This window comes from Bactrocera dorsalis, chromosome 5 (genome assembly GCF_023373825.1).
Source record: "Bactrocera dorsalis isolate Fly_Bdor chromosome 5, ASM2337382v1, whole genome shotgun sequence".
In the NCBI taxonomy this organism is placed as follows: domain Eukaryota; kingdom Metazoa; phylum Arthropoda; class Insecta; order Diptera; family Tephritidae; genus Bactrocera; species Bactrocera dorsalis.
Genome location: NC_064307.1, coordinates 16,853,067 through 16,862,988, shown reverse-complemented (window position 1 = coordinate 16,862,988; position 9,922 = coordinate 16,853,067).

The following is a 9,922-nucleotide window of genomic DNA, read 5'->3' as shown; positions in this document are numbered from 1 at the left end:
CCACACGAATTGAGTGCATAGTGATGCCACAGTGCATACCAAAAGTTAATTGTAGAATAACTCCCGTTATTTTTAAAAATTGCCGAGTTATTAAATTGTATCGATTTTTTTTAGTGTGTTCAGTTTAATCGAAGGTAATAGTATTGATATCCGCAGAGGGATTGATGGAACCAACTCAACGTACAGTCTCTCGACTGTTTGTAAATTCGACCGATTGAGGAATCTCTCTCTATATATTTCTTGAATAATTAACGACATTTATTTTGAACATATTTTTAGTGGATCTGCTCTATAAATTATAATCCGAAATTCAAACCAGCCGCCACTTCTGTGGAAAAGTAAGGTTAAAGTGTTGTAATATGGCGAACTTCTCTGTCTCTAAAGCTAATGTTTTATACTATAGTTTTCCTTTATTTTTATTCTTTCATGGAACCAATCCTTTGTATATTAAGTTTAGCCATCCTCTTCCGTAATAAGAATGCAAGGAATAATTTCCATGCTACATGCAAACAGGGCTTGATCGCCGACATGACAACCCTTAGCCGGTTAAAACCTGGGTCAATTAGGATACCATAGGCAGCTGTGGGAATTATTCTACTCTTCATCAAAGGATATGTTTATCCTAAGGGATATTTTACTGTCTTTTCAATGCCCGTAATCTCTTCCTTTGCTGCTGTTCTGACAAACCACGGTATGTTTGAAATATCTGTAGCCAATCGCCGTGTTCACGGAGCTCACTTCCTCATGACAAAATAATTTTACAATAAGTGTTTCGGTCACAGTTCTGTATATGTGTAGGTACCAGTGTATATGTCTACATACATATACATATATTGCCATGTCCACCATGTTGTCCATTGCCGACAAACATGTTCTCAAACCTTTGCTGAAGTTGTTGACTCGGCAATTCAATGCCAGAGGCATTAGCTAATCCTCAAACAAGCAATGTCATTAAAACACGATCATGAGTGTGAATATAAATGAATCGGTATGTAGGTATTAGTACATAAACGAAAGAAGCACGAGAAGCTTGTGCGTATGTATGTATGTACATACATATAATGAACTTGATTTTTTTGATGTTTAAACCAATTGACAGGGAAGCAAGCTCCAAAGTGAACTTTTTTTATAAACTATGAAATACTTTAAAAATGCTAGTTAAGTAGATCTTTATAAATTATGTCACAGAATTCTCCAAAGCTAATACGAAGGATATAAAGGGGTTTTCAATAGGGAGTTACAAAAGTAGACCGATAGGGACAACAAACGACACCTTATTTTTCCCGCTATTTTGACATTTTTCTTCAGTAAGAGTTGCCATTTCCTCATGGAAAGATATACGATCCAAAAACGAGTCAAAATGATTAAAATTTGTTACCGAAATTCGGAGTCAACTGCCTCAACTTTAAGAGCGCCACGTCCAATTTAGACAAAGAAATGTCCGTAGTGTCGAGAATATTACTGCCGCTGGCGCATCTATTGAGGAAGACCCAAATCAGTCGCTCACACGTGGTTCTCAAGCGTTGGGCATCTCTGTGACATCGTTGTGGCGAATTTTGCGAAAAGATCTTGGCTTACATTCTTGATCACTTTGCACTTTGACCACCAGAATCAAGGTCTGTTCGTAAAATGGACTGAGCAACAACTTGAAAATGATCCGGATTTTCATTGAAAAATCATTCTCAGCGATGAGGCTCATTTCTGGTTGAATGGCTTCGTCAATAAGCAGAATATGCGTTATTGGTCAGGGAGAGCATCCTCCATGAGTCGGCATTGAATCCCGAAAATATTACGGTTTGTGTGGTTTATAGGACGGCGTCGTCATTGGGCTGTACTTCCTTCGTGATGATCAAGAATGGCAAGTTACTGTGAATGAGAATCGCTACCACTCAAATATAACCGAATATTTATGGCCCGAATTGGATGAAATGGACTAGAACAATATGTGGTTCCCACAGGACAGCGCCACAAGCCACACAGCGAATGTCACAATCGACTTATTAAAAACCAAGTTTGGTTATCTCAGGAAGTGGCCCAGTCAATTGGCCACCTCGATCATGCGATTTGACGCCGTTAGACTATTTCCTGTGATGCTACGTCAAGGCTACGGTCTATGTCAATAAGCCAGCGACGATTGATAAACTTCGTACGGATATTGAAAATGAAATTGCAGTGCAGCGGCCGATTTAGGTTCGAAAACCGTCCAAAAATTGAATGTACTACGAATGTTTCTTGTACCTTTATCTTGAATCATAAGTTTACTCGAAGTTAAGGAAGATCGAAGGAGATCACCTCGATCACCGAGATATAATACTTTGGTTGGTGTTTGCAGCCGTCATATGTATAATCAAAACGGTTTCGCTTTAAGTTTCCCAAAGCTCGAAATGTACTTTGCCATTTTTACACCAGGAGGGAAGCCAGATTCTATGTCCAATCGTGACTAATGTGTATATTTCTTGTGATCCCTCCCATTAGAGTATCTACAGCTCGAGCCAACGCCGAAGCTTTCGTCTCTACACCACCAACATATGTTAATGAAAGTCAAGTGGGATTGGGTATATCTTTCTTCTTCACATCTGATTTTAAAAATTGATTTTAATATTTGCAAATAAATTCATTAATTCAATTACAATATTCAATATATGTACATCTGAATGAGTTGTGGGGAAGTTTTCACATAATACAAGAATTATAAATCAAAGAGCTGACACTGACTTTAACCTTAGTTCCTGTCATGGTAATATTTCTAATTATAAATACATTTCTACACATGGGTATATATATGTATGTACATATGCATATGGTATATATTCCAACAGATTTGCTTTGCAATAGTTCTTTAACACGCTTCATTTGCAGCAGTTACATACAAGTATTTCCATAACTGTGGGCAGTAAGAGTTTAATGAGCTAAAACTGTCTCGGTTAATGTCTCGAGATTATGAATTAAAATTAAAATTTGCGCGATTTTATATATGTTTGTGCATGTGTGGTGATTTATTTCTTTCAAACGATAATTACAAGAATTTTCCATTAATTTGATGAATGTTTCGATGATTGAATTATAAAATAAACAATCAGTTCAAGCTTGCGCTAGCTCGGTAACTGCAGCCTTCTCATTTACTTTATGTACTATACATATATAGATGGTTAGTGTAGGTTAGAGTTCAGGTAATGCAGAAGTCACTTGTTCTTGGCGATAATCTCTACTGTTACCTGGCTTTTTAAAACACTTTTGGCCGATATGTGAAACGAGATACGCTGCTTGGCTGTCCGCGTATGTATTAACTCTAGACTTACCTACCGCCGCTTTCACAATATCAAAAACTTCTATTTGATACATACTGCAGTGGTCCCGTAGTTTAAAAGACTGTTTTATGCCTAAGTCTGGACAGTATATCCCCTCAGCAAGTCTGTCTTCCATTTTTGAGCCAACCGCCTTTAACCCACTGAACTATGTCTGCAAGTTCCATAAGTAGTTTCAGTAGTTGTTTCGCCGATTTTGAGCGAAATTTTCATTGAAGAGGGATATAGGCGACAGGTTTAGCACTAATTCAAGAGCCGCCCTAGGTATTGTTCTAAGAGCTCCCGTTATGCACAGTGTAGCGAGCCGCCGAAGCCTTTTTTTTTGGCTTTCGGTATGTAGATTTCCTTATGCCTAATTTATGAGCGAGGAAGGTTGTGCTAAGCATCTGTCTAAATGCATTGCGGGTCAGGCTGGTTTATTTACTAACAATTTCCATAGGAGCGGAGATAGCACTTCAGGTGGTGTCATTATAGGCTTCCTTGGTCATTTCAGCTTCGCTTTTTTCTGTTTTACCTTTTTAAAGGTAGTCTGAGGCTTCTAACAAACGTTGTATAGCATGACCAACACCTTGTTATTAACTCGATACTGTTCAGAATATTTTCTGGCGAAATGTTATTAAATGCTCCAGAAATATTTCGGAACACTCCAAGAGCACTGGTCTTGTCTGTACAATGTTATAGTAGACTTGCAACATTATTATCTGCATCCCACTAGTCTCTGGCCGTATATTGCCCAAACACCGTCGCTTCAAAGTTCGCTGTTTAAAAATAAACAAATATAAAAGACCAAGTTCAGTGTTGTTTTTGGAGTTTGAGAGAAGATTTTCAAAACGCTTTTAAGAAGAAGTGGTAGTAAACTCCACCATGAAGATTGCCCGACCGTGAAGAGTCCTTATCACAGTGGCTTTAAGCCTGGAAATCTATAACTGACCAGATATTCATAATGCGCCAAATCTTATAAAAATCGTGAAAAGAGGATCGACACACACCACCTCTTCGTCGATTTACAAAGCTGCCTTTGACAGCACGAAAAAGGAGCTGCCTTTATGCCGCTATGACTGAATTCGGTATCTCCGCAAAACTAATACTGCTGTGAAAGCTAACGTTGAGCTATACCAAAAGCTTCTTCAGGATCGGGACGGAACTCTCCGAGCCGTTCGATACTAAACGAGGTTTCAGACAAGGCGACTTCCTATCGTGCGACTTCTTCAATCTATTGTGTGAGAAAATAATTTGTGCAACAGAACTAAATACAGAAGGTCCAATCAGACTGGATAAGGAAGCGAAGTAAATGGGTCTGGTAGTGAAAGAGAAAGAAAAGAAATATGTCCTGTCATCAAACAATCAGGTTTCTCATTCGTGACTTGGTTCCCACGTCTCTGCGTAGATAATTTCGTCTATCTTGGAACCAGCATTAACATTAACAACAACGTCAGACTTGAAATCCAACGCAGAATAACTCTTGACAGCAATTGAGAAGTAAAGTCCTCTCTCGACGAGCAAAGACCAATCTTTACAAGTCACTCATCATCCTCGTCCTCCTATATGATACAGAGCCTTGGACGGTGATAACATCTGATAAGTCGGCGTTATGAGTTTTCAAGAGAAAGGTTCTGCGGAAGATTTATGGTCATCGCGCATTGGCAACGGCGAATACCGCAGTCGATGAAACGATGAGATATACGAGGCATTGACATAGTTGAGCGAATTAATAGACAGTGGCAACGCCGACTAGGTCATCTCGTCCGAATGGGTGAAAATACTCCAGCTCTGAGTATTCGACACATTACCCGCCGGGGGAAGCAGAGGAAGAGAAAGATATTCACTCCAATGGAAAGACCGGGTAGAGAAGAACCTGGCTACACTGGAAATCTCTAATTGGCGAACTATGAAAAGGAAGAACTACTGGCGCGCAGTTGTAAACTCAGCTATAACCGCGTAAGCGGTGTCTACGCCAATAAAGAAGAAAAATTTACAACGTCAAACGTCGGTTGAGTCTGTCACAGTTTTCTCGAAAAAATCTACCACGATTCTCAAAAGACGTAAAGAGTTTGTCCTGCATGAAATATTGCGTTTGATGAAGCTTTTGGATGTCGCGTTTACTTATCATGGACTACAAGTGCAAATATGAGAGAACTTCACAACAATTCTTGACGATATTTAAGTACATTCTGAAGGAGGTTCTGTAATGTACCGTGACCGTTGACAAAATAGGGGTCTACTTGAATACATCAATGCGAAGGAACTGGACTTTCCAGCAAACCTACTTCGAAGAAGGAAAAGACTTTATGAGAGTGGGATAACGTGATCTTTATATAATCTCTAGAGAAGGGCAATGAGGACACAGAATTTCAATATGCTTAAGTGTCTAGCTGACTCGACGCAACGACGCAGGTGGCTGCCATCAAGTAAGCACCAGATTATTTACTTCAAAGAGATGTGCATTCACTCCGAAAGTTGAGCGGTAATACTGGTACTTGAGCTCCTCTGACTGTATGTTTCAAGGACTATTCAATAAGAGTTTTGATTTCATTATCTGTAGTGGAATCGTTGGAAACTGGAAAGTGAATGTGCTTGTTAGAGAAGGCATCTTACCTCAATTTCATCGGATTCGGAACGAGTCGGTACTCTCCTGTAGATCTTTTGACGAGGCACTGTTCAATAGGATCACATGAGGTAAGGTTACACATCTAATCCACTGAAAATTGTGAAACTTCTATAGAGGAAGGTAAGGTGAACTCAGCTTGAGGCTTTCTTCTCAACTGTTGTGTTTTTACTATACTGAGATTGCAAGACCACGTATACACATCTTTTGGCGAAAAGTCTGGAATTAATATAAGTTAACAAACTTGTGACAAGCTCAAATGCTTTTTCGATCTATAAGAGACTTGATCAAAACAAAGTTCTTGCATTTGGCTTGGACTTTTGTACCAACAAATGATACAATCGTAAAAAATTGTGTAGGTATTCATACCCTGGAGCTTTAGGAATCTCAAAGCACTAGCGTTCACCGCTCTCCAAGTTAAATCTTATGTTACCTTAAGTGCGAAGATCAGCCCTACAATCTAATCCAACCTAACTTCGATATTTCAAAAAAATTTAGCATCCATTGATTTTGTCATTCCATCTTTTTTTTTTGATTAAATACTTTTTTAATCCATTTCAATTTTTCTTTTTTTTGCCGGAACGCGACTTGTCAATTTATTACGCAATTAAATAAACTCTCACAGAATTTCAAAATTAAGTAACAATAACATTAAGTAGCAAACAGGTTTGGTTTTTACAGAAATTTATCAATTTTTTAGCTGAGCAGCAGAACCACCCACCAGTGGTCACTAATGTGTGCACCGCAAAATCAGCTTTCAGCTTAATCCACTCATTATATTTAATTTTATTTTTATATATTTTTTTAATATTTTTTTATAATCAACATTCGCCAAATGGGTAGGTGATTAGCATCGATTTTTGTTAACTTTGAATTTTCGGACAATTCTTCGCTGTCAAGAAACTGCTTTATCATTATTATTGTAATTATGGGGACTTTAGTGTTAATTGCGCATTAATTGCAACATTATCAGGAACTATTTTATAACTATTAATAGTTTATAGTTCATAATTGCAGCTTTTATTTTCAGTTATAATTGAATTAATGTATTATCGAATCGCAAAAAGCTTGCGCTTTAAGGTTAGGTAGAAGCTTTTAGAAGTTCGCGTTAATGTCACATGCGAAGGTCCAATAATTGTGCTTGTTAAATATGTAACAAATTATTGTACAAATAAATACCGTTACATTTTGTTCAACCGGAAATGCAAATTATAAAAAAAAAACATATAAATAACAGCCGAACGTGAAATGTGAGGTAAAAATGTGGACGGCATATTTTACTTGCGCAGATTTCAATCGAAATTGACAAATTAAACAATTGCTTAATTAAGCTTAATTATAAGCGATACGCTTAATATATTGCAAATTTATAAAAATGTAAACAAAATTCAAAGGCTTTTATCACCGCAAATTCATGGAAAAATAAAAATTAACCCGGAGACATTCATTTATACAAATATAATACATGGACTCGAATATTTTGTGAATTTTGGCATTAAGTAAAGAAATTTTTTGTAACAATCACATTCCTTTGCCCTGGAGTTTAACCATCTTCTTCTTTATTGGCGTCGGCACCGCTTACCCGGTTATAACGGGAATTACAACTGCGCGCCAGTCGTTCTTCCTTTTCGCTGTTTGGCGCCAATTGGAGAAGCCAAGTCTTTCTCCATCTAGTCTTTACAATGGAGTGGATTGTTTTCTCTAACTCTGCTTCTCCCGGTGGGTACTTCGTGGAACACTCTCAGAGCTGGAGTGTTTCATCCATTCGGACGACATGACCTAGCCAGCGTAGCCGGTATCTTTTAATTCGCTGTACTATAGCACTGTCCACGTATATCTTGTACAGTTTATCCTTACATCGATTGCGATATGCGCCCTTGCCAATACGCAAAGGACCAAAAATTTTCCGCAGATCCTTTCTTTTGAAAACTCGTAACGCCAACTCATCAGATGTTAACATCGTCCATGGCTCTGCACCATATAGCGGGACGGGAATAATGAGTGACTTATAGAGTTTGGTTTATGTTTGTCGAGAGAGGATGAAATTATCTACGACTTCGAAGTAATAACTGTCCACAGTGACGTGGGAGCCAAGTCGCAAATGAGAAACTTGTTTGTTTGTTCCTCCTCGCTTTGTCTGAAACCTCCTTTGGTATCGAACGGCTGGGAGAGTTCCTTCCCGATCCTGAAGAAGCTTTTGGTATAGCTCAACGTTAGCTTTCACAGCAGTATTAGTTTTGCGGAGATACCGAATTCGGTCAAAGCGGCATCTTTTTCAAAATTTATCGCATGGTGAATTTCTGGTCAGTTCTTGATTTTCCAGACCAGAAGGCAGACTGTTAAGGTTCAATCAGTTTGTTGGCGGTGGGCTTTAATATTTCACACAATACGCTCGATTGAACCTTATACGCGATGTTGAAGATGTTTATCTAACAGTAACAGTTTGTAGGATCTCCCTTTTTGTGGCAGAGCACACTTAAATTCTATTCGTCGGGCAGGCTTTCGTCCGACCATATTCTACAAAGAAGCCGATGCATGCTCCTTATAAGTTTTTCGCCGCCGTGTTTGAATAGCTCGGCCGGCAATCCATCGGCCCTTTCGCTTTGCTGCTCTTCAGCCGGGTAATTGCTATTCGAACTTCTTCATGGCCGGGTAATGGAACGTCTGCTCCATCGTCATCGATTGGGGAATCGGGTTCGCTGTTGTCTGACGTTGTACGTTCACTGCCATTCAGAAGGCTGGAGAAGTGTTCCCTCCATAATTTAGTCAGTCAGTCAGACACCATCATGCGTTGACCCTAAATACTTATCGAACCGCCTTTCCATTTACTGAAACACTACAAGATAATCGGTAAAATATTATATTTAGCAAAGGTGTGTTTAAATATGGCTTTCCAAGCGCACATTATTTGTCTAACGAAGCGTGTTTGTAATAGATTACTTGTGTTACAGTGTCCCTGGTGTTGACAATATGATTTAACCGATTTGTCACACTTCATTGGGCGTCGAACGGGCAAAAATCTTTTTATACTTCTACATATGTATATTTCATATGTATATTTCTACTGTATGTAGTATATATGTAGCTCTCAATTGATTGTCTAATTATCTTGGAGACATAGATCGCTGCGTGCACAAAGCCAAACATCGCATTAGTATTATAAGCAAATTAAAAAGTGACAAATCAAAAAATTTTTAAAAATCAATTTACAACTCAACGAAAACAAAAACAGCAAAATGAAATGTACAGAAAATCAATAATGGTACATTAACGAAAATTGTCAAGGTACTTAGACTGCCATAAAAGCAATTTGATTTCTAGCCAAATGAATTTCAGCCAGCCTGCCACAAAATGCCATTTAAAAAATTTACCGCAAACTCATTAGCGCCCTATAGTCTCCGTACGCTTATATGTAGGCACAAAAGCACAAAACATGTGTTGACAAGCTTATGTTTGTTGCCTGACATTTGCGTTTCTGGTTATAAGTTATGGGTCTCTTATTGTGACTTAAGTATGCATTATTTATAGAAAAACTTAAGACTTTAGATAATGCCGACTTTTGAGGCGCAATATGGGCTGGTCCGCGCTAATGTATGTACGTGTGTGTGTGCTTTCAAGTTTAACAATTCAATATCCATATAAAAATGTTTTGAACAAATTACGTTGATAAAGCGTTTAGATAACTTTACTTTGGCTAACCACAAGCTTTTCCCATAATTCTCATAATGTGCATAACCTACAAAGGCATTCATGTAAATATGTATTTTTATGTGTAATTCAATGTCAGTGCGTTTGTTGAGAGCGATAAATTCTAGTAATTTAAACAATTAAAAATCCGTAATACCGCTTCTAAGAGTAAAAATTGCTTTGCTTAAGGAATCCTTGTCTAAAAACAGGACTTCGAGTTGTCTTCATTCCAAATATTCATTTATGTGTATATTTATTATAAATCAAGCTTTTAAAGATAGACACTATTAACTAAAATAATGTTTTGTATCTCTTCGACAAAGGT